At 37.9% G+C, this 26907-nt stretch overlaps 1 protein-coding gene across 3 annotated transcripts in view; it reads right to left on the bottom strand.

Annotated features, from left to right (window-relative positions):
• Positions 1 to 26907, bottom strand: part of Kcnn2 (potassium calcium-activated channel subfamily N member 2) — a 385056-nt gene that overhangs the window by 253541 nt on the left and 104608 nt on the right. For all 3 annotated transcript variants that reach the window (XR_008219161.1, XM_052742128.1, XM_052742130.1), the window contains exon 2: positions 2055 to 2140. The gene's annotated coding sequence lies outside the window, so the exon portion shown is untranslated. The remainder of the gene's footprint in view (positions 1 to 2054; positions 2141 to 26907) is intronic.

Genomic DNA, 26907 nt, shown 5'->3' with positions numbered 1-26907 from the left:
TAAAATATGTCCTCTCTGTGACACAGCTACAACCACCACTTTAGTAAAACAAGCTCCAGCTGAACTGACAAGACAACATACAAAGAACCTTTGCTTTTTTTCCATTGTGCATTTTCCAGGAAATACCGGATTGATACCTATTTTTAAGTCAAGACCAAAAGTCTGGCTTTTATCACTATTGTCTCACTCAGAACTGACCATCATAGGAAGATAGGTAAGAAGGCACTTCTCCTTAGCGTAATCACAAAGTTACCTAAAGAAACTTAAGCATTATTGCCTATATTCCAAATGTACCAAGAAATGATTAGAAGCTGGATCTAAAAGAATCACCTCCAGTCGGCCAAAACAATGACCTTACCTCCCTGGTGGAGTAGCTGGCCATTCTCTGTAGGTGTGCTAAATAGTTAGGATGGCATCAGTGCAATCTAGTTACAACAATGGCTTGTGGGCTGAGCATGTAAAAATAAACATTTGTATGTTGCATATAAACAGTGACATATCCCAAGAGGGGACTGAAGAACTCTACCCTTTCATGTATACCCAGATTTTCCCTTTCTAACCATGAGCTGTTTTTGTTACCGTCCAGACCAAATCAAGAAACAATGTTTTAGTGGAAGAGTCATTTCTTCAATGTCCTAAAAGAAATACCCAAAAAGGCTATCTTTCTAAAAATTATTCTTTGAAAGTTTACCTCAAGTTCCTCAAGAGAAAGACATTATGACACATTTTTAGTCATGGCTTTGTTGTTGTTTAGCACCATCTTCTAGTAAGAACTGAAGGTAAGACTCTAGTTGTGCATGGTGGGACATACCTTTGATCCCAGCACATGAGAGGTAAAGGAGGATGGATCACTGAGTTTGCCACTAGCCCGATCAACATAAGTTCTAGGGCAGCCTGGGCTACACAGCAAGATCCTGTCCCAAACACACACACACACACACACACACACACACACACACACACACACACACACACACACACACACAGAGAGAGATTCTCTGCAATACGAATGTACTGAACTAAGTTAATTTGGGAAGAATGACTAGCCCACCTAAGAATCTAATAGATCTTACAGTTTGACTAGTAAACTTGAATTTTACTTTATTTTCTCACTGAGTTAGAAGGCAAATCAATTTTTCTAATTGTTGAAACTTGTTACTAATCTTTTCAATCCTCTAATGATTTTATTTAGTAGACTAAAAGCATTTAGTGAAAGAATCTCAAGTATTTGGTTTATTTTTTTTTCCTCTGATGTTCTTGCTATGTTTTAGAGCCATTTGGGGTGATATTCTACAGATACACTTCATAGGGGTCTAACAGTGTCTAACCAAGAGCTCTTTACCTATGTCCTTGGGTTTTCTTTGGTCTCTGTCCAACTTTTAGTTTCTTGTTTAATTGGTCATAGAAATAAAAAGAGACCTTGCAAACTGCTTTAGTGTTTGCCTTGTTTATTTTTTTACTGTAGAGATAAATGCTCACCTGGTAGTCACACAGCGAACTATATAAATTGAAGAAATGAGTCAACACCTCAAATACAATACACAAACATGAATATGACCTTGGTTTTGACCTCAGTGAAGCTTAGAGCATCATCTCAGCTTCAGGGAAGAAAACTGGGGCTAAAGAAATATATGGATCACAGGCTGGATAAACAAAGAATTTAAGACAAAATGTGTTTCCTGACAGTTAATCCCATCAAAACACTGTCTCTCATCAACATATAAATATGTAAATTAAATATTAAAATTAAAATTCAAATATGAGCACAAGAGTCAAAGAGGAGTCAAAAAATATATTCAATCATTTATCATGGTGTGTATGTGTGTGTGTGTGTGTGTGTGTGCGCGTGTTGATAGTTGGTAACATGAGAGAAACAAGCAGTTACTCATTGGGAAAAGATGTATCAAGTGAGTAAGGGGGAAAAGATTGAAATCACACACAGGGAGGGGAATCCAGTTTGCAGGCAATTCAGCCAATCCAATTTTAACATTGTTTACATAAAAAAATATCCACATTAGACTTGAGTTCAAGCATTCCCTGCTGCTGGTACTCACCACTATTGCTTACAGCCCACTCCATTGCTTGGACGCCCCTTTTCCCTTGTTGGAGTCCATCCTCTTGTAATTCTCTCTGCAAGAATCTGTAAAAGGAAGAATCCATTAGTATTTGTCCAAACTTCGTAAATTTTATCTTTACTCTTAAATGATTATTTGCTGTGGTACAGAGACATGGGTTGAGTTCTTATTTTTCAGAATTTATGAACATATCCTATTACCTTCTAATATGCATATTCACTGTAGAAAACCTATAGCCCACTTAATTGTCACATTCTAGGGAATCTTTAGAATGAATCTCCATTAAATTATCTACCTTTAACCAACAGTCACTCTACACACAATTCTGAATTCTTCTCTTGCACAAAGAGATGTGGCTAAGCGTGAGAGTGAGGACTAAAAGTTGGGCCACTGACCACTCAGCCAACTTGTGGAATTAAAGGACAATTGTCAGAGAGTATTGTTTTCAATTTTATACGAAAGTGCTAGACAAAGGAGAGAAGGCACTGTGTGTGTTCAGCGTTCAGTTTTTCTTATTTCTCCTTTTCACCATCTGGATCACCGTCTGGTTCAAATCAGCTGAGCACCCACAATTGTCAGCAATTACAGAGCCCCATGCTAACATCCATGATCTTCAGCAACATCCCAACCCAAATGTCAACACACATGCATTCTTCTCTCTAGGACCAAAGATGAAAAAAGCAAGAGCTGTGGTCTTTATATTTCAAAAACTTAAAGTCCAAATTTAAAATTATTTTTTCTAATGTTGATCTGATGAGAAAGATTAAAACACATATACTGGTTGAAGAAAATTTCTCACTAACTTAAAAATATTTTAAAACCATAAAGAATCTCTTTTGAGTTCATCAGACTATATGCAACATATTTTAATAAAGCATGTGAGCTTATATTAGATTTCGGGGGGGGGGTATAAGGAAGGCCTGTCCCAAGGATAGTTTGGATAGCAAACCAGAAAAATGCTATAAGTTTTAGGTGGTAGAGACCTAGAAATTACATATTTTCTAATGCTATTGTGAGTATTAAGAATTCTTGGTTGAGGAAGGCAGATTCTAAGGACAATTTCACATGTTCTAATAGAAGGCTGCAAAAAGTGCTTCTGAGAATATTTATAAAGCTAGGCCCCACATGTGACTTTCAGTTGATGATGAGGAAAACATATCAATTCTTATAATCTTGTCTCTTTATAGAGGCAAGGGTTCTGGAGGTAAGGGACACAGAAATACACTGTGAAAATGTTTAATGTGCAGAGGAATGATTCCCTGTGACAGGAGGCTTGACTTAGTGTCTTGGGTTTGCAACTGACTCCCAGATTTCACTGTAGCAATGAGACTGGACTGATCTGCAAAGCATGGAAGGAAGCATGGTCTCCCCGCCTTAGTCAAGTATATTCACCCATAACCATGCTGAGAGTTCTGTTACTGTGCATAAAGAATTGTTTCATAGAAGAGAAAAGTAACTCTACCTTAACATTCTGTATTTGGTAATCAATTTCTTTCTCCCAAGTGAGTATAATGTTCATTTTCTACTTCAAAATCACCTTTAAAAATTTTGGACTTACTCATGGTGATACTGAAGGTAAAAAGGGACTATCTTGAGTCTCAGTTCCTGGTTACAGATGACAAACATATACTCCAATAGAAAGAAAAGTCTTAAGCTACCTCCCTGCCTTTCTATCTTGTTGAAGCAAGTCTTGTTGAAGATGGAATTACTTCTTTACCTCTATCCCAGTGACACTCTTGGTAGAGTAAAGCCTTTATTTCAGTCATGCAGCACACTCCTCTCCGAGCCCCAGTTCTTGGTTATGTGGCAATGATAAGTAAATGCTCCTCTGATCTTGGTTCCAAATGAGTAATGTGTACTGTATTATACACTTGGAACCAAATCCGCCATCTGTTTCTTTTTACCAAAACCATGTGGCTGTAACATGAAAGGCAGCTGTTTGCCGGCATTGCGGAATTACTCTTTTTGATTAACACTGAGGATGCTTTGAAAATTTTCCCTCAGAGAAAGTCTGTATTGTTCTTTGTTGTTTTGTTTGTTTGTTTTTGAGGTATTGGAGAATTGAAAACTACTCAGGTTGGAGTGTCACGATATCCAAGTTATATATGCTGACTCTTGTGCCATTAATCCATTCTCGTTATCTCAGTCTCTTAGAGCAGTCATCTCAGCATGTGGCAGAGCTAGAAAGAGCATAGTGGTGGGCCGAGGAGGAAGCTATGGGGGTTGAGAGCATCCTCCCTCTCTTCTCCAGTCACCAGAACTATCTGTCCCTTACCTCCACCAACTTCCTTTTTTTCTGCTGTCAACTTCCTGCACCAATCTCACTTGAAATTCCTAAGCTTCTCTGATGGGTTTACCTAATACCAAGAACACAAAATCTTTCCAGTTAGAGCAGAATCTAGCTTCGTTACCAGGTTATCATTATTTGTTTGTTTTAAAAAATGATATTATCTGAAGCAGGGTGGTTCACAAGGCAAATACATCAACTACTTTTACAAATGAAACTTGAGGGGGACATAACCACATTCATCCTTTATCCTGGGTGTCTGTGGTTACATTCCTGCTGTAATGGCTGATTTGAGTAGCTGCAAAAGACACTGCATGTCATGCAAAACTTAAAGTGTTTAGTAATTATCCTTTTTAGGATGTGTTTATTAGACTGCAGTCAATGCTCCTTACACTATATGTTTGGAGCTTTCTTTCTTTTATTTTCTGTGTGACCTTTCCACTGTTCTGCTTTCTCGTCTGTAAATTGAGGATAGAAATAGAACTGGACTCAGGGAGTTCTTGTAAGGATGACGTGAGGAAATGCAATTGAAGCACTTAGCATTGAGTCTGGGCAGACACTCAATAGACAGCGATGTTAGAGCATGACATCTTATTTGACGCTGGTGGCATTAACTCTAATGACGCAGCTCAGGATAGAGGACATGTGGAGCTCAATTCATATGTGTCGCTACTTGTGGTATTTTAAGCAAGTTATTCTTCTCTGATTTTTCTCTCCATAATGGGAATAATGAAAACTATTGTAGAGACCAAAAAAATTGTTAAGGTGTTTATGAAGACCACCAACAAGAAAACATGGAAAATACCAAGTTCAAGATCAGAGCAGCAGCTTCCCAATTTCTAGAGGTAAAAAGAAATAAAACTTTTTTGATATTTTAAAGTAAAGGGATTTTTAAAACAGAATTGTGTACTTAGGAAAATAATCAGCTAAATGTGAGATTAAATAATGACCTTTGGGGAATGAAAATGACTAAATTACAAAATACCACAAAACCTTCCATAAATGGTCAACCTTTCTTGGCATGTGCTGAATAAGAAAACTGGAAGTAAACCATGACCAGGAGAGCATTATGGTATCTGGGGGGATTCTGAGAGGTGAATTTCGGGGTGGGGTGTTCACTCATCTGGGATTCCCTCATTAAATCAAGAACCAATGGGATAAATTTAACAAAAATGTAAAGACAACTTCTACAACAAGTCTTGGTAAGAAATTTGATTAACCAAGGGAAAAGTCCATCGATTTCAGGATATTTTCAAAGGAGATCTAAAACCAATCAAAATTGTTTTCAAAGCAAGTGCACAGTAAGACAAGAAGCCAGTGGGATTCAAGAGAATAGTGACACTTAGGGAGCAAGAGAGGTAGAGAAAATAGTGAAGCAGATACAGCAGGAAGCCAAACTGGCAATGATCCCCAGAACAGGGAAGTGTTAAACAGCATGGACAGGAACTCTATAGCAAGTGGAGATAAGGTCCCAAAAGGTAAGGATGACAGAGGTCTTAGAGTGGCTTAGGCAAGAGTAGGCACTGAGAAGCAAAGAGACTGGCAATGATTATGAGAGACCATGAAAAGATGTTGAGAGATCATGTACATCCTCTTGCGTGTGAAAAGCCAATAAAGAAAGCAACATTCCATCCCGACAGACCTGTACTAGGAAGAGCACTCAGAGTCAGGCATTGTGCTGAGAGTTGATACTGAACACTTGTGAACATACGGGGGTATTTTCCTTTGTGGGAGTTTGAGTCTGGCTTCCAACAAGATGACCTGGGAGCTTAGAAAGGGTTATGATAGTTGAACTTCCCTCCTAAGAGATGATTCCATTGGCTAAAGGAGGCTCTGAAGATCAGGTTTTATTGTGGTTGTTGTTTGTCTGAATTTATTTTTTATTTAACATTCAACATAGCAGGGATCTCTATTCTCACACATCTCCATCCACTTGCTCCCATTCCCATCTTGTAGCATTTGAAGAAGTTCAGTTTCTAAAAGCATCTCACGCCATTCAGATGCACAGCCAAAGCCAAAGCCACTGCTATAGAAAAATGGGTGGGTTGGTCCATATTTCTACCATCTTAGTACATCTAGGAAAGAACAGAAGATGTTGGCACTGGCAATGAAGGTAGTTGAAATTTAAGAATATTAATAAACAATAGCTTCTATTCACTCTGTGAAATAAAAGCTCAAATCATCACTAAGAATAAATGGAAGGTGGTTTAAGTAAAGGTCCAGAGTCTTGACTGACTAGCACAGTGCTACAAGCTGGAGTGGACATTGATATATTATCAATCAACTTAGATGACTCAGATGATGTTGGGAACCTAGAAATTGTAGCAGCACTGATTTGGGTGTACTTTTGGTTTTGTTGGCACATAAGAGAAACGTATAGATTTTATCTGACCCAGAAAATTGTGGATTTGTTCCTTTCTGTGACCTAATCCTGGAGTCTATGTTATGATATTAGTAATACCAACCTGCACAGATCCATTCAGCAGCATAAAAGACGTAGAACCCAGCCTCCTGGCTTCCCATTGTGAGATGAAGTTATGGTTTGTACTTCCTACAGGGCAGACTCTTCTGGGCTTTTCGTAGATTTAAGTCACTTGTGATTGAGATGGGCTTTTAGTTCACTGAATTTGCTATCACTTTGAGTCTCTGTGATAAACATCCCCATTTTGCTCCCATGTACCTTGTATTCTGTAAAGGGCTGGGGCTAGGTCCAATTTAGCAGATTGGGTATAGTGGGGAGATGAAGATCATTTTTTTAAAAAGAGCCTAACATTGTCTTTACAAAAACTACCCTCAAGGGGTGCGCGCAGGCAGATTTAATGTGCCACAAAGTCATTCTGGGACAGACACAGGGTGTTAGGACGTTTCTGATTCCCTGTCTTTCAAGGACAAGAAAAACTTATAATGATTTTAGAACAGAGAGTGGAGGACGATGCCCCCAAGCAAGACATGTGATGAAAATAATTAGGAAGCTGCCAGCAAGCAAGTCTCCACAGAGAATTTAGAGGCTTCCCTGTAACGATCATATCATATAAAAGGTTTGGGGAAAAAAGTTAACCAACAGTGCATGACAGAAGAAAACACACAGGCTATGAACAGAACAGTGCAGTTTTCTGTTCTTTCCTCCACAAACGAGGAGGCTGGGTCCCAGGGGTCAGTAAGACCCTGCCTGAGGCAGCACATGCTTCTTTTCTTCTCTTTTTTAATTTTTGAGATTATACTATAATTACCACATTTTCTCCCTTCCCTTTCCTCCTTCTAAACACGTTCTCTTCCTTGCTCCCTTTCCATTTCACAGCCTCTTTATTCATTCATGGTCAGTTCTGTAGAGGCTCGAGAGCAGCTCTCATCAAAGGGACCCACAGTCCGGACTTTAGCAGAGCAGACACACCAGTGACCCCAAGGGTCCCCCCTCAGCTCCTCTCAAGGAAAGAGTAGCTCTCATCAACCATAGAGACATCATCCATTGTGAATATCCATGATGTCCATTTGAACAAAAGGAAGGACGGAATGGGGAATGAAGTTAAAAATATAATCACACTATGAGTGAGCTGGATGAGTTCCATGTATGGGATTCTAAAAGTGAGAAATCTACAAAAGAAAAGAAATAAATGGATGTCAGTCAATGGAAAAGCATTTGTTAAGCCTATGCAAGGCCCTGGATTTACTCCCTAAGAGAAGGAAGGAAAGAAAGTGCTCCATCACCATGGAGCCATTATGCTAGGTTGGGGAGCTATTTCAGTGGTCTGGACAGCCTAAAGGAGGTGATTATGAGAAGTAAAGGGATATATATATATATATATATATATATATATATATATATATATATATGAAAATGCAAAGGAATGATGAATGGCCTGAGATGGCACTAAGAAGAATTAGGAAAAGAAACAAAGTTAAACTGAGGAATAAAATGCGACTCTGAACTCTGAGATACTGCAAGTTGGCAGTGTCATGGACAGATGGCATGCATTTAAGAGTCACTGTTGGGCTGGGGGAGGGGGATGGTTCAGTCAATAAAGTGCTTTCCTGGTAAGCGTGAAAGCCTGACTCAGCCTCAGAATTCACAGGAAAAAATGCTGGGCATGCTGGTGTGCACCTGTATACACAGCAGTAGGGAGGCACTGGGCAGTGAGCTTTGCCTCATCAATGATCCCCAGCTCAGTGAGAAGCTGTTTCAAAAAGCAAGATGGATGGCTCCTGAGGTTGTCCTGTGACCACATGTATGTACATACAAGCACCTACACCTACACACACACACACACACACACACACACACACACACACACACACACACACACACACACACAAACTACTGTTGGAGAAATATGGTTCTAAGCATGAAATGTAGATGTATCTTAACACAGAAATGGAAACACAGGGAAGAGCTGCAGCAAGAGCTGATCCTAGGAGGAGAATGTCATACATTGAGAAATGGAAGTTCGTGTTCTTGGAACTCAGGAGTTGATACCACAGAAGCAGAGACAGCTGGGGTTGGAAGGTCAGAAAACATATTAGGATGTTCCCATTTTGGAATGAATCCAATTGAACTTTCAGCATTGTTTCATTTGATAAAAATAAAAATACAAATAGGAAGAAAAAGACTATAGTCCAAGAGGAACAAAGCATGAAGGCAGGTGACTATGATTATCAAAGTGATATCAAGGCTTTTAAAAGTCAGACTTGATTGGAGCTGTGGAGAAGTTACTGGAAATAGCCATGTTGTGCATTTCATCACTTTAAACACCCACTTTCTTAATTTTAACAGAATGAGTTTATTTCACGCACAGCCCAATCTAATTGTAATCAGATGCAGATGTCTTTAAAAAGGAATCACTGACATAATTTTGAAAGAACTATCAGAGTTATTATTTATGGTTTCTCATGTACCACTGAGAGCATGTAGGGTGTGGGCATCTGAAATGGAGTTTAAATGTTTGAAAAATAGTAACTGTTGCCATACAAGAGACTATACTACCCTTAGGTAAAATTCAGTATGTATTCACTCCATTTAAATTTTACTAACCACCATTGGCAAATTTGGGGATTTTCTTCTCAGAACATGCACTGAAAGGACTCTATGCTAGTTTTTGCTAACTGAATATTATTTCATTTATATTTGCTCTCATCCCCATGTTGCTCCCCATTCCACCTATAGTGACCAAAGCTCATTTTATAAATTCAGACATTTCTGTAGGTTATTTAATATTGTATAATAGGCAATTAGATCACAACTTAATGCATTCTAAGCATCATAGGAATAACACAAAAATAAATATATAAATAAACAAACAAACAAACTTGTTGTAACATACAAATGACTGCAGCTAATAAATAAATCAGATTACTTAACAACAATTTAAGGTTATTCCAGTCTACTGTTAAACAGTGCAGCAAATCTTAAAATGTCAGTATTGTTCTTAAGCATGGGATTTAAGTTGATTTGTAGATAATTTTTATAATGTTCAAAGTTGGAACATTAAGCTGACATATGCATCCTTTTATCTCTTGGTGTCACACAGCAACCAGAGTTAGTTATTGTAATTGTGCACAAAAATAGACTGTAATTGACCACACAAAGGCATGACCCACTGAATTAAAAGTAACGAATGCTGAAAAATCGTCTCAATGTTTTTGGTTTAATGCGTTCTTGCAGCTATCGTTCGGCTAGCTGGGTGGATGCTGTGTCCTTAGTTCTCTTCATTAGGCAAGCATTTGGGATATTGTCTGCAAACTGAGTCTTTGATGCTAGAATGGCTGCATGTGACCTTATCTCCTACTGAGTTTTGGAAATTATATTAATAAGGATATGGGACATTATGCTGCAGTAATAAATTGACCCCAAATCTCAGTGGATTAATGCCACAAATACGTTTTCCTCACTCTGTCTAAAATTAGCCTGCCCAGAGTTTTGCTTCACAAAGTCACTGAGGATTTGGGAGCTTCTATCGTAACGCAGCGCTATCACTCAAAAATAAAAATAACAGCAAAAACCAGTCGCTACCGAATATGTTATGAATGTATCAGGAATCCAGACGGAAAGGCTCTCACTGTCACTTGCACTTCATTGTGTTTGGCAATGGAATCTAGGAGCCAATCCAGGAAGAGGAAAACGCAGGCGAACAGCTAGCACCATATCTTTGTCAGGATTATTCTCCCTGGGAGCCAGAAAGCCGAAGCTGAGAAACTCCTCAGATGTCAAGGTAGGAAAGGTGTCAGAGTCTGGAAAAAAAAAACACTCAGTGTTTCCAGCTCTACATCTGCAAACTTAAAAACTGTATGTGAGTTTATGGGGAGAAGAACATCATGACCCTTGGATAGTATCCTGTCCCGTAAGGAAGGTTGGTTTGAGATAGTGAGCTTCACCATGTTCTATGAATTAAGTTACACTGAGAGCAAGAGAGGGCTCACATTAAAACATATCTAGGCATGAAATGCAAACAAACAAATAAACAAACAAAAACCAACCCTTCAGCTTTTCCTCTTTTCTCTATCACTGTTCTGAAGCACCCACAAAACAGCCTTAAATGGCAAGGAAAGAGGCAATAGTCTTCTATCCTTCAAAACTAGAATTCTTCTATTAAAAAGTGATTCCAAATTTGGGAGCCAGTAAGAGTCCTTTGAAAATAAACATGAGAGGAGAATAATGTCTTTTTTCTTGTAGGATGTGTAGCATCTGATGTTTGTTTCTAAGGCTAGCCATACGTTACTGTGGTCCTTGTAAACTGAGGATCCTTCTGTATTTTGAGGTCGAAGCTGGTTATCATAAGACACCAAGAAAATGAGATGACACTATAGAAGTCTCAGGAAGAAGGAAGAGGTGCTTCCTTTTTCTCTTGGTTTGGTTTCTCCCCCAGTCCCTATGCCTGCTGCCTTTATATGGGGATGGGAACAATGCTGTATTGAAACACACTGGAGAAAGGAACTACCTAGAAAACTGTTTTAATTCAGGAGCTTATGAAATATTTGACACTCTTTCTTTCTTCAAGGCTTTATTAGCCTGGCCATTAATTGACTCTCATGATATGAAAGAAACCCAATGTCTATTGAAATCAATTATATCATGCAAATGATTTTCTTTGTAAAATGAATTATATGAGGATCATAAAGGTCATGGATACTAGAGGGAAATATAATTGGTTAATTACAGCTAAAAATTTATACACCTTTATCTAAATTGAGAGTGATTCCTTAACTATAACCCTTCAAGATCAGAAGCAAAGATAAAATTTAAGCCCTATACTTGGTCTTAGTACCTTGGTAATAACATACGTTACGTGTATACCAAAGGGTATGATGGTGGAGGGAGGAAGATCAGAAGTTCAAGGCCCGCCTAGGCTACAGCTACAAGAAACTGATTCTTTAAAAGATCTATAAATACACCTTCCACCTTAAGAAACTAGAAAAATAAGCAAACAAAACAGAATGAAGGTGACAATAGGGATTAGAGCAGCGGAAAATAAAATAAAAATAACAATATATCAATAAATACTGAATATACCTATAAATCAGAGATTGGCTCTTTGAAAATATCAACAAAAATCAATGATTTTTTTTTTGGCAGAATGACAAAATGGGAAGGGGGAAGTAGATTCAGGTTACTAAAGAGGAGTGAAAGCAGGATGTTGCCACCCACCTAGCAGGAATTGAAAAGAATCCAGGGAATAATACGAAAAACTGTACACCAACAAAGAAGAAAACTTAGTTCAAAATGGATAAATTGAGTGATAAGATTTCAAAATATTCTCAGGAAAAAAAGAAAATATTAATAAGTCAACAGTAAATATAAAGGCTGAGTTAGTAATTTTAAAACTTTCTTCAATGAAAATGTAGGTGCATTTGACCCAATGATGAATTCTACTAAAAGTTCAAAAAAGGATTAATTCCAATCCTTTGCAAATCCTTTAAAATATATAAAATGGTTAGTGATGCATGGATCCTTTACTAAAATAGACCACATATTGGGACATAAAGCATCTCCACAAATACAGGAAATTGATATAATTTCCGTTCCTAATCTAACTACAAGGGAATAAAACTAGATAAAAACAATAGAAGTCATAGAACATACACACAGTCATGGAGATTAAAGAATACACTACTAAATAATGAAGGAAAGAAATTTAAAAAAAGATATTAAAATTTCCTAAAGTTGAATAAAGGTGAAAACACAACATATAAAAAATGTATGAAAACAGTCTTAAAAGGAAAGTTCATATATAGCTCTAAGTGTCTACATGAAAAAAATCAAAGAAAATGCAATTAAGCAACTTCACGATGAACCCTAAAGCCTTGGAAGAAAAGTAACAAACAACACCCTAAAGCAGTGGACAGGGAGAAATGAGCAAGATCAGAGCAGAAACTGATGAAATAGAAATTAAAACCAGATGCCGAGAATCACTGAAATGAAGAGTTAGTGTTATGAAAAGATTAGTGCGGTTGACAAATCCTTATCCAAATTAAGCAAAGGAAAGAGAAGACCCCAATTTACAAAATTAGAGATGCAAGAAGAGATATTACAAAGAAATCAATGAAATCTAGAGAATAAGGAAGTAGCATGAATCTTAAAAAAGTCTTACTAATAAAAAACAAACCCGGAGCCAGATATTGGGGTGAACAATGAATGATCAGAGAAATAGAACAAGCCACATCCAACCTCACTTTGCCAATTCCCCAGCTGTTCTTGTTTCCTCAGACTGAAAGCTTCTGAGTCCTCATCTGAATGGACCGCAGCAGAACTGCTGCTAAAAGCTAAAAGCTTAAAAAGGCTCTAGTTCCTGGACCTCACACTTTATGTACCTTTCTGCTTCCTGCCATCACTTCCTGGGATTAAAGGTGTGAGTCACCATGACTGAGTGTTTCCAGTGTGGCTTTGAACTCACAGAATGCTAGGATTAAAGGTGTGTGTGTGCCACCATTTTCCGGCCTCTATGTCTATCTAGTGGCTGTTCTCTGACCCCAAATAAGTTTATTAGGGAGCACAATATATTGAGGAACACAATATCACCACATAAGGACATACCTCAAAGGTCTTTATTCCAGGGACTGGGGAGACAACTGAGTGATTAAGAAAGCAGAAGAACAACAAAAGCCTCCAGTTCAATACAGTATTGGAGCCTTAGCTAGAGTACCAAGAAAAGAGGACAAGATGAAGGGGATGCAAGTGGAAGGGAAGAAGTCAAATCATTCTCATTTGCAGATAAGATTCTATACCAGGAGTTCTCAACCTGTGGGACTCCACCCCTCTGGGGGCATTGAACAGCCCTTTACAGGGGTCACATATCAGATACCTCAAATATCAGATATTACATTGTGATTCAATATTACAATTATGAAAAAGCAATGAAAATTTTTGTGGTTGGGGAATTGTAGTAAAGGGTCACAACATTAAGAAGATTGAGAACCACTGCTTTAGAGGATAAAAACATTTGAATAGTATAAAAAAGTATGAAGAATAAAACAACTTAGAGCAGTGGTTCTCAACCTTCCTAATGCTGCAATCCTTTAATACAGTTCCTCATTTTGTGGTGACCCCCAACCATAAAATTATTTTTGTTGCTCAGCCTGCTTTCTTATAGAACCCAGGACCACCAGGCCAGGGGTACCACCACCCACAATGGGCTGCCTCCCCCAATCAATCACGAATTGAGAAAATGCCCTACAGCCAGGTCTTAAGGAGGCATTTTCTCAATTGAGGTTCTCTCCTTTCAGATGGCTCTAGCTTGAGTCAAGTTGACCGGAAACTAGCCAACACACCACTCATGGGTGTATATTCAAAGGGCTCTATTTGCTCACCTATGTTCATTGTTGCTGCATTCACAACAGCCAGGAAATGGAAAGAGCCAGATATCCATCAATAGAGATAAATGGAGAGTGAAAATGTGACTCATGTATACAAAAGAATACCATTCAGTTGTAAACAGAAATGAAATCATGAAATTCGCAGGTAAATGAATGGAGCTGAAAATAATCATTCTGAGTGAGATAACCCAGGCATGGAAAGGCAAATGCAGATTGTTTTCTTCCATATGTGTATGCTAGCTTTGAATTTTTAGATAAGAGTATTTAAATTGGAGTACCATCGAAGTCAGGGAACGATTAAGGAGGATTTGGTTGGGCGCTTTAGGGAAGGGAGATTAGAACCCAGGTGTCATGAAAAGGGTAAAGGCATAAGAAGGGTTAAATGGGGTGGGAGATGGGGGGGCAGTGTAGATGAGGAGGTATGGAGAGAAATAACTGACACTAAGACTTTCAAAACACCACATGGAAACCTACTCCTGCAGATGCTTCTTAAGATAGATGGGGGAGGATCTGGTCAAAACACATTTTATGAAATGTCTGAAATTCTCAAGAAATAAAAAGTCATGGGACAGAATACTTATCAACTCATTGCCTGATGCAATATATATCTTTGGGAGTGCTTGGCTAGTGAGATCTCATAAACCCCAAACATTACAAATTATTGTCAAGGCTCATGGTTATACTCCAGAATTTGATGGTAAGATCCTATTTTTGAAGTCACCACATAACATGAATCACCCCAGAACATGGAAAAACTCAAGTTAATACTCATCTGGAAGCTTCATCCCTACTGACTAGCTTTTCATAGTGCTAGAAGTTGCTATGCATGGTACCTTGGAAATAGATTAAAGTCTTAGCCAACTGTGAATCCTGAGAGTGACAAAGTATGCTCGCTGGTGCTATAATGATATGAATGTTAATATAACGAACTACTTTTAGATTAGATTTAAGACCTGCTTAATAAGGTAAAGACTGGGCATGCCTGGCACTATTATGCAGCCAAGAACCCATGGATGGTAATGGGACCCAGGAGAGAACCTACTACTACTCTGCTAAATGAACATAGTATTAAACTGTCCCAGTTTTTTCTATATATCCATGCTGTAATACATCTCTCAGTTCTCATCAGAGAAACTTCCTTTTGCACTAGGAAGTTATATATGCAGAGACTCACATTGACCAACTTGTAGAGAACAAGAGATTGGGGAGTGTTCAGCCCTAAGCAGAACATCTCTATCATATCTCCAACTACCCAGAGTTGATATTATTGCATAAAAAGAAAGAGAAAGACTGCAGGACCCAGAGTTAATGGATGACTGCAGTAAAATCACCTTTTCCAAACACCACAAGGCAGTTGTACACATGAACTCACTATGATGACTATGACTGCATGCATAGTACCCATGTATGATCAAGCCAGACAAAATGCCAGGATGGTTAGGAAGGAGACTCCTGAAGTGCTACCTGTGGCTGTGGAGCTAGTGGCAATTGATGGCTGCTAGGAGAGGGACAGTCAGTTTTCTTCAGGGATGTGGCACCTGCGAGGCTACCCATGCTCCAGCAGAAGGACCCACAATCATGCACCTATTGGCAATACTAGGTGCGGTCAGAAGTCTTTTAAGAAAAAACACATGAAACTGAAAAGGAATGATGGGGGTGGGCAATAGGGAAGGAATTTGAGAGGGGGAATGGGGGATGGATTGGATTGAGACACATTGTATCAATATATGAAATTCTCAAACAAAAAATTATGGGATAATATACTTATCAACTCATTGTATGATGCTGTATACATAAAAATATAAGAGACTTAATGAGCAATGAGACCAACAGAACAGTATACAAATACGGTTTTAAGAATCTTAATCAAAATACTAACAAAATGAATGTAACAACTTACATACATGATAGGACACAAGACCAGGTAGGAAATCAATTAATGCAAAATACTATATTAATAGTCTGTAGGATGAAAACTTCATATGATCATCACAATAGAAGCAAACATGAAATTTGACAGTACTGAAAAATGGCATTTATAATAAAACTTTCAATAAACTTGGGATAGAAGTAAACTTGATGATATTAAAAACATCTACCAAAATACCAAAAACCCATAGCTAAACCCTACTATTTAGTGATAAAAAACAAAAATGAATGCTATTTTCCTCAAAAAATGGAAACAAGACAATAACTGTTCCCATAACTACTATTCAATAGTCCCAGAGATTCTAGCCCTTGTTAGTAGACAAGAAAATGGCATGCCATATCAAAAAGGAAAAATGAAAACTATATCTCTTTGCAGACACTATAATTCTGTACAAAGAAAATTCTGAGATCTATAAGAAAAACAACACTTGAATAAAAGTTCAGCCGTGTTCTATACTGGAGCAAATACACAAAATATGAGAGATCTGAAAATGAAGAAAATTCTATTTACATTAGTACAAAAATAATAAAAGAGGTATATATTTAACAAAAGAAGTTCCAGACATGCCCCCAATAAAACTACAAAGCACTAGAGGCTAGGGAGATAATGGGGGGCGTTTAGAGCACTTGTTACTCTTATACAGGACCTGGGTTTGATTCCCAGCACATACATGGGGGCTAACAACCATCGTTAGCTCCAGTTCCAGGGGATCTGATGCAATCTTCTGATCTGCCAAAAGCAGGCATGCACGTGGAACACATCCATCCATCCAGGCAAAAAACTCATACACATAAAATAAATAAAATAAAATAAATCTGAAAAAAGGTACAAAGCATTGGTAAAAGAGAGTGAAGAAAAGCTAAATGAATGGAAAGTTTACACCCATGGATCAGAAAGTGTATTACTGTTACATGAGCTATGTTCTTCAAATCGGTATATAAGTTCAATCCTATTAACACTCTAGCTCTTTTGATAAACTGATCTTAAAATTCACATGTCAATACAGGAACTCAGAAGAGACAAAACATTCTTCAAAAATAAGATCCAATTTGGAAGATTCATGCTTTTCTCCCAAAACTTTGTACATAGATCAAGAGTAATTAGAACAGATTTATAGCTCATTGAAATATAATTGAGTATCAAAAATGAGCCATTCCATTTATATTCAGTACATTTTTCACAAGGATGCCAGTGAAGCTGAATAAAGATTGAAAAGCCTTGATGACAAATAGTGCTAGGACAATCAAGCATCCACACGCAGATAAAGTGAAATCAAATAGACAACAGGTCTATCATATCACATACAATTACTTGGAAGCGTATCAGAGATGAAATGTAAGAAGTAAAATCCTTAAACTCTTGGAATATAAAGTAGGGGTCAATCTGTGTCACCATGGTTAGATAATGGATTCCTAGACTAAAAGTGCATGTAACAAAAAACCAAAAGACTAGCTAAGTTAGCCTTTCCACATCAAAGATGAAGGCCTTTTGTGCTGCAAATAGCAACAAAAAAGGAAAAGCTAATACACTGAGGAAAATCTCTTCAAAAGAATATCTCATAAGATATTTGTGTTCAGAAACTATAAAAACCACTTATAGCTCAATAATGAAAATACAAATAATCTCATTAAAAAGAGGCAAGTTATTTATACATTTCTCCAAAAATAATGTACACTAGTAACTATTAAGCATTTGAAAAGATGTTCAATATGATTAATGAACAGAGAAATGTAAATCAAACTTGCAGTGAAAGACTTTACTACATTTAAAAAAAAAAGACAATGTTAAGGGTTGGTAAAAATGTAGAGTGTTGAATTCTCATATGTTGCTGGTAGCAAGTAAATGGATACAGCTACTTGTGAATCACTTAGCACTTCCTCAAATGGTAAGACTCAGACATTCTGCATTTGAGAATCAAGTGAGAAAATAAGAAAATATGCTCATTCACAAAAAAAAAAAAAAACCATGAATCCCTCTAACTAATATTACCATGAGCTAAAAATGGAAAGACTTCAAATGACCTTCGACAAATGTATGGAGAGGTAAAATGTGGCAGATGAACACAATGCAGCAATATTTGGCCACAAGAGGGAATAAATAAAATGCAAGTACAGGCTATAACGTAAACAAAATTTCAGAATATTTTGAGTGAAAAGAAGCAAATTCAAAGGTCACATAGGGTCTACCCAGTTATCCAAAATATTCAGAAGAGAACTACATAGAAACATCAAGTAAATTAATGCTCACTGAACAAAAGGAGAAACGAGAAAGCAACTGACTTCTAAAAAATTAATAATTAAAAAGCTGGTTTTCTTCCTTTTTGTGGGAGGGGATTAAAATGATATAAAATTATATTGTGGTGATGGTGCTAAAACACTACAGATATATTAAAATTTTAATTATGTATTCTAATTTTAAGACTGTGTAAATATTATATTTCAATAGAGCTGAAAAATTTTAAGATAATAAATGCCCATGCATGCTGTACTCATCCCTAAAGCAATGTCCTATCTCATTTCTGTGCCTCTAGAGCTTTCATTACAGGATGGGACAGATCTGCAACACAAAGGCCAGCTGCTGAAGAGGGAATTGGGTTTTCAACATTCAAGGACTGATGTAGCTTTGATGCAATAAACAGATTTTCTTTCCCAGATGATAAAACAAACATAGAAATCAATGAGGACAGTACTTATTTTTGCAGATTTCCTTGCTATTCCTTTGGTGTTATGACATCTCAAGCTACTTTATGCAACTCTCTCTCTCTCTCTCTCTCTCTCTCTCTATATATATATATATATATATATATATATATATATATATATATATATATACATACATACATACATACACACACACACAAGACCAAACAGAGAAATCTGAACAATCCTAACTAAAAGTTCATCTTGGTATTTGAGAATTCAGCTATCTTTCTGAAAATGTGGACTCAAAGTGCGAAACAGGTGAGGTGGGGAACCCTGGATCCAGAGAAAACAGTTACAGGTATGGAGTGTCGATTTCCATTCTCTAGCATGTTTTCTTCACAACTTGTTTCTATGTGCTGAAAGACAACTCATGTTTATTAAACCAAAGCACAGTTCCTTCTTCCAGGGAATCTGAGCCTACATACTGTGCGGAGATAAGCATAAGATGTGGGGAAATGTGTTTAGTTATATAGAAGAGACATATGTGGAGCTGGATGAAGGGAGAAGGATCTAAAATATGATTTCTGGATAAAAGAGAGATTACCCAGTTATGTATAAGAAGTCATACTCAGAAAAACAAGTATTTGTATCTTCTCTTGAAGGTATAAACTAAAAATTTCAAATTCAATTAAGAAGTAAAAGGACCCAAAAGTAGAAAAGTACGATTAAGCAAGAAGAGGGACTCAGGAAGATTGGAAAGACACTGGAAGGCAGTAGTGGGGAGGGTGGATATCAACAACACACAATGCAGCCATTATTTAAAGTGTCACAGTGAAATCCATGAATTTGCACAGCTAATATGCACAAATAACCATTAAGAATCTGAATTTGAAATAAACAAACATTTGTATCACCAATATTTCATCACTCACGCTGTTATTTGCTCAATTCAGTTCTGTATTTATTTCTGTAATTTCTGTAGGAAAGCTCTGTCTCAGTGGGCAGTTAGTTAATGGAAAATCAGGTGGCATTGAGAAGAACTGGGCAGAAAAGGAGACTCTCTGACAGATGAGATTGCCCTAAGAAGCAGCAAGGCAGGAGCAAAGATTAGTACAACATATGGCAGTGACATTTTAGAGGATTTTGCTATCTCACATAGAGAAATCATTAATGGCATATATCCACTATGAGAAAGATGTGGGGCTACTTAGCTTATTTACATTTTAATCTCATGATACAAATACTGACATGAAGATTATACCCAGGCTAACATAACCTGCACAAATGTTCTGAAAACCCATTCCTCTCAGGAACTTCTAAACTAAAACACTTTTCTTTCTTTTTTTTTAAACTGGGAAAAATATTTCCGTTTTATTGCATGCAAATGGTAAGTTGTGAAAGCCCAATTGATAAAAATTTTTATCATTGAAATTCTTGCTTCAGAGTATGTCAACATAAAAGTTACTTGCAGAACTTTCAGTAAAAGTCCCCTCCAGCATAAACATTCACTAAATATGTTTAATTGACTGATAATGCTTGAAATGTCTAAAATGTTTTTGGTATATATAGATATAGATATAGCTATATAGATAGATATAGATATATAGATAGATATTCATTCATCAATTTATTTTACATCCTGGCCCCAGCCTCCCCACCCCAATCCTCCCCTCCCAATCCCTCTCCCCCAAACCCCCTCCACCTCCAATCCCCTTTTCGTCAGACTCTATCCAGGAAAGGGCATGTCTCCTATGAGTATCAATAAAACATGGCATATCAAGTTGTAATAAGACTAAGCACGTCACCATGTGTTAAGGCTGTGCAAGACAACCCAATATGAGGAGTAGGGTCCCAAAAGCCAATAAAAGAGTCAGAGATAGCCCTTGTTCCCACTGTTAGGAGTCACATAAGAGGACAAAGCTACACAACTGTGACATGTGTGGAGTGTCTAGGTCAGTCTCATGAAGGCTCCCTGGTTATCCATTCAGTCTCTGTGAGCTCCTATGAGCCCAGGTTAGTTGATTGTGAGCCTTCCCATGGTGTCCTTGGCCCCTCTAATTTCCATACTCCTTTCTACTCCTCCTCCACAGGATTACTGAACTCTGCCTAATGTTTAGCTGTGGGTCTCTGCATCTGTCTCTATCAGTGCTGGATGATGTCTCTTTGATGACAATTAGGCCAGGTACCAATCTGGTCACAGGAGATGGCCAGTTCAGGCTAATTATCCACTATTGCTAGGAGTCTAAGCTGGGGTCCTCCCCATAGACTACTAAAACACTTTTCAAGGGAGACATCTTAAAATCATTTGGTCTTATTTTTCTGTTTCTAATGACCCTGGACCATCCGTGATCTAGTTATGCTATGAGAGCTTCCTTGAAGAAACAGGAGAGAAATAGTATTTCCATTGCGTGAAGCTTTCCAAGATAACCTGAGAATAACAACAACAAAAGCTGATGTATTCGTAACTGGACACTGAGTAATCTTAACAACTTGGAAACATGGGTTGGTGCCCTCGGATTGATTCTATGCTACTACAACTTGTTCTTTGAGGATAAAACAAGTGATGATTTCTAATGCGGCACTGAAGTATTGCAAGCAGCCAACAAATTTAATCCAAGTGATGTGTGTAACACTTCAAGGATGCGGACATGGAATGTGACTATAATTTATTAATGTGAATATAATAGGATTTGTCAAACAAGAACTATCGACAAATAAATTTAGAGGGAAGCAAGGCATGGTACCTCATGCCTATCATCCCCATATGTGGAGGGAAAATGCAAGTCTAAGGCCAGCCTGGCTACAAAGTGAAATCTTGTCTCAAAAACACAAAAGCAGGACATAGGTAAATAATAGATAGATAGATAGATAGATAGATAGATAGATAGATAGACAGATAATATGTAGACAGATGAATAGATAGATGGGCAGATGATAGATAGATAGATGATATATAGGGAGATAGATATAGGCAGTTAAGTAGATAGATGATAGGTAGATGATAGATAGATAGATAGATGATAGATAGATAGATAGATAGATAGATAGACAGACAGACAGACAGACAGACAGACAGATAGATAGAGGAAGAACTAGCACCACCAAGCAGAATAATGCCCTCAAAGTACACATCTAAGCTATGCAGACAGAAAGACTTTGATGCACATCTGGGCTATTCAGACAGAAACACTTTGATTTATTTGGCTAGCAATCTCTTCAAGAGCCTTGCTAATAGGCTATAAATGTCCTAGCTACTCAACACTACAAATTCTGCAATCATAGATAAGAGTCTGAGATGCTAACAGTTAGTTTCTGAGCTGTGCTGAATGAATGACTCAAAGGCAAACTCTGGTGACCTGTGTTAACAGCCTTTCCAGTGAAACACACTGAATTCATGTCTAACACTTTTGAGTCCACAGAGCTCATTGGTCAAAGTGAGCCCCTAAACTTAGAGAAGATGGTCTTTATATTGCCTACCACCACCCCACTACGCACACTCCTGGTCAATAGCTTAGACAGTTGAATTACCTTATAAATCTACAGTTAACACCCTTGTGTTCTGACTGCAAAACAGGCTCAGAACTCAACCCAGACTATCCTGAGCCCCTTCCCTATTTCATTTGTAGAAAATAAAGACAATTGTAACAGCATTTTCATTATTAATCAAATTTCTTCACATGTGCCTTATATCTAGTTGTAAGCAGACTTCTTTTGAGTGCTGTTGTCAAAAACTAGAGTTAGAGGTGGGCATCAGAGTAAAGTTCATGTGTCTTTAATTCTTAATGCTTATGTTCTTCTCTTAATGGCAGACATTTTGAAGCATAAATATGGCAGTAAATGGGTGGAAGAACAGACATCTGAGACATGGAGGTTGACCTTCCCCAATAGGTTTCTCCACCCCTCCTCACCCTTCACTTAAGTCTCAATGATTATGAAAAGTTAGACCCCTATCTATCACTGAAAACTAAGTCCAATTTATCAATAACCTCTGTAAAATAGTGACTAATGACACTTTATAAGTATTTACAGAGTGGCAGATCATCTGGTAAATTCATAAATCCCTGGCTTGGATATGCCCCTACTCAGAATGTCAAGAACCATTACTATAAATATGTGTGAAGCAATTCAGCTCCTCTGTAATCTCCATAAAGACCATACTCTTCATTTCATAATCTCAAAATTACTCTAATCCTCTACTAGAGCCTATAACTTTAAGCCTGTAACTATAACTTTAGTTCCACACATGCAGAAAGAGCTGCAGAGAATCCTGTCTTCTGGGTCAGCTTTCTGTAATCAGTGTCCATCAAAACCATGACAAGCATGACTATTGCACACTGTCCTTGGCCCACTGTTTTCTCTTATTTTATGTAAGTTATTATTAGATGCTTCAAAAAAAGTAAATGATTGAAGATATCTAGTAACATCTATACAAACCCAAGTACATACAACCCAAAGTAACAAATATTAACATTTGAAAAAAATGTGGTGAGTGCTCTGTAGTATAGATTCACAGCACAGAAGATTCTTTGTAGATGAACTATATTAGACATTATTTTTTTTCACATCCATGTCCATCTTTTCAAAATTTTATATAAATAGTATACTAGTTTTTATGTTTACAAATGTAAGTAAGTGATACATCATGTTTGACTCTAAAATTTGCTTTATTTCATGGGACCTGACTTTAGGAGCTATAAGCACATGGAAACATATCGTTATAAACATAACCAAACATATCATGGTTTGGTTGCTATTGGTATATTGAAGTTGCTTTTAACTGGTTATTATATGTGAAGACATATAAGAATCTAGCAGCATAAATCATGATCCATCCCTTGCAGTGTATTGGTCATAGTTGGCTGTTGCCTTAGGATGTATCCAAGCTTTGACATACTGGTGTCCACAGGCAAGGCACGGGAGCCTCAGGATGATTCTTCATGTCTCTTCATGATTCTTCCCAGAGTGGGGCAGAATTCTACAGTGCCTGATGATGAGGTGGTCGCAGTTCACAGTGTCTGAACCTACCCTGGTCAAAACAAGAGGCTTCAGAAAACAACTACACTTCTAAGCACTCCCAACTTCAGATTTTGGATGTAATTGGGTTTGGGTCGCTCTATAGTGCAAAACCAGTGGTTACACCCAAGAACGGACTCAAAGGAAACCTGAACTTACGGCACCATCTAGTGCTAAAACAGTAGAAGTGACAACACACTCCAAGATTTAGACTATAATGACTGATACACACCTAACCCTAGCAGAGATGTCTCATAACAAGCATCAGGAGCTCCTCAGAAACTGTGACCTCACTATATGTTTAAGATAACGCTCCTCAGAAAGATGTAGTTAGGAAAACTCTGGGAGATTTAAAGCATGTGTTTTAAGGAAACTCAATAGGCTTCAAAGCAACACAGAGCAAGGTTCTAGGGTTTTAACAAATATATTCAAAGGAGATGGAAACGGTTCTTAAAATCAAACAGAAATCCCCAAGCTGAAAGGTACAGTACACAACACCAAGGAAGGCATTTACAGCCAGATAGCACAAAGAGAAGGATGGACTAAGAAGTGAGAAGGTGGACTCTTTGGAGGGACATACCAGAGAAGACAAGCAGGTGAGGGGAGCTTCTGGAAATGTTGGGATGACACTGAAAGAGAGTGTTTGGGATACTAAAGTTCAACACAGACTTGACAGTGACACACAGGAGGGACAACTGTTAGTCAGCTTACGGTTTCAGTTACTGTGACAGAAACCTCACAACATCAACTTGTGGCAAGAGTTTACTGGGCTTTACAACTGTGGAGGTTCCAGGCTGTGGTTGATTGGCCCCATAGATTTCGAGTCTGTGCTAAGGCAATCTATTAACAGAATGTGAGGCAGAATGAAGCTCCCCACTTGATGGCCAGGAATAACAGTAGAGACAAAATCCTGAATGTTGTTATGCTGTAGATGTGGTCTATAAGTCACTCGCATCTTTTTTATGAAGGATGAAGGCAAAGCCACTGCATTTGAATGCTAAGTGAGAGCAATACAGAATGATACAAAATGAGAAATCAAAAGTTTACAGTATTTTTTAAGTGGCAAGGAGTGCAAGGTGAGAGGTTATTTGACTCGCATATTCCCCTTTTGACCTTTACAATCCTGTTCAATGGCTACACATTCAAAACTGCTTGTTAAAAACAAAGATATTTAGGAAGATCTTGAGGTAACCATGAAGGAAGAATCTATGATAGTTAAATGAAAACAACTAAAAGAGAGTAGCTAAAAAGAGAGACTGGCCAGCAACTAAGAGAGACTTTAAAAGAGGGTGAGATGTTATAATAAAACTAGAAATCAAGTTAAATACGACTATAATAAGACCATACTCATCTATAGTTATCTTGATTTATCAAAAGCCCAAATTGTCTCCTTAAACAGCAAAGGCTGGATGAATGCATAAGCCAAACATGACCCATAGACGTTACTTACAGGAGACTTAGTTCACGTCTAAGAATACATATAAGCTGAAAGAGAAGGGAAGAAATAAGATGCTCCATGCAAATGCAATCTAAAACAAAAGAGAAGCGGGGTGGTGCTTTGAAAAAGATTGGCTCCCACAGGCTCATATATTTGCATGCTTGGTTCATAGTTGGCGAAGTGTTGGGGAGCATTAGGAGTAGGTGTGGCCTTGTGGGAGGAGGTAGCTCCCTCTCATGAGGATAATGGACTAACTCTCTAAATAAAAGAAAATAAAAAAGCTCCCAATTAAATTCTTTCTTTTAAAAGAATTGACTTGGTCATGGTGTCTCTTCACAGCAATAGGACAGTAATTAAGAAAAGTAACCATACTTACACGAGATAAAATAAACTTTCAATGGTGAATAGGGACCAGGGCCATTACACAGCAAAAGAGATCAATTTTTGCAAGAGAATATGACAATTTTATCATACATATAACATATAGTGAAGTAAATTTACTTAAATAGAAAGATTTGAGAACTACTTTAAAAGTTCCACGTGGGGAAATTTGTGGCTAGTCTTGCCGCAGCAATGATTGTGTCTGTGGAAGGAGAAATAAAACAAGAGAAGCTTGAGAAAATCTAAAGTGAGACTTTATTGCCAAGATCTACACATATCCAAAAGTAGACACAGTTGGTTACTAAGGTAACAGAATTCATGTATAATGAAAGTAGATTGGACCTTCTGACTGTCTCGGGACCCTAGGCAGGTATGGAGGCTCTTTCGGTTTCTGTTTTCTAACTGGACATAGTAATATGTATGTAAAAGCACCATGGGGAAAGAGGAAGAGGACATATTCAGCAAGCAACATAGTAGTCATCCAATAGATGAGAGACAGCATTTCTTTCCTGGGCTAAAGAGCCCTTGGCAAGTTCCTTTCGACACTATATTGGCATTAGTTAACTGGCTACATTAAATGGTATGTCACTTTTCACATTAGCTTACCAAAGACCATGACTGTTATCTTCACATATTCACTAGGGAGAAGCAAACTCCCAAACTATGACCAGTCCTAGGATAAAGATGAATGTATGAAAAGTAACTGAAGTTTACACACACACACACACACACACCAAAGACTGAAGAATGGCTCAGTCGTTAAGAACACATTACTCCTCCAAGACCTGAGTTTGGTGCTCACCGTTCATATGCACCTCACATACACATACTTTAAAAAAAATGCTTCAGAGCCGGGCGGTGGTGGCGCACGCCTTTAATCCCAGCACTCGGGAGGCAGAGCCAGGCGGATCTCTGTGAGTTCGAGGCCAGCCTGGGCTACCAAGTGAGTCCCAGGAAAGGCGCAAAGCTACACAGAGAAACCCTGTCTCGAAAAACCAAAAAAAAAAAAAAAAAAAAAAAAAAAAAAAATGCTTCAAATGGCCAGTGGAGGTGGTGCACGCCTTTAATCCCAGCAATCGGGAGGCAGAGGCAGGCAGATCCCTGTGCATTCGAGAACCGCCTGGTATGCAGATCGAATTCCAGGACAGTCAGGGCTACCCAGAGAAACCCTGTCTCGAAAAAACAAACAAACAAACAGCTTCAAATGACAGCTTGGATAGAGGCATGGCAATAACTAAAAAGTGAGCTTACAAATAAATTCTGTAGCTCCAGTTAAGCTTTGAAGCAACTGCAGCTTCAGCTTAACTAAAGCTTGAGAGAGAATTCAATCCCAAATCACA

This window comes from Peromyscus californicus, unplaced genomic scaffold, assembly GCF_007827085.1.
Source record: "Peromyscus californicus insignis strain IS unplaced genomic scaffold, ASM782708v3 Scaffold_17__1_contigs__length_78620276, whole genome shotgun sequence".
In the NCBI taxonomy this organism is placed as follows: domain Eukaryota; kingdom Metazoa; phylum Chordata; class Mammalia; order Rodentia; family Cricetidae; genus Peromyscus; species Peromyscus californicus.
This window is presented reverse-complemented; position numbering and strand designations above follow the sequence as displayed.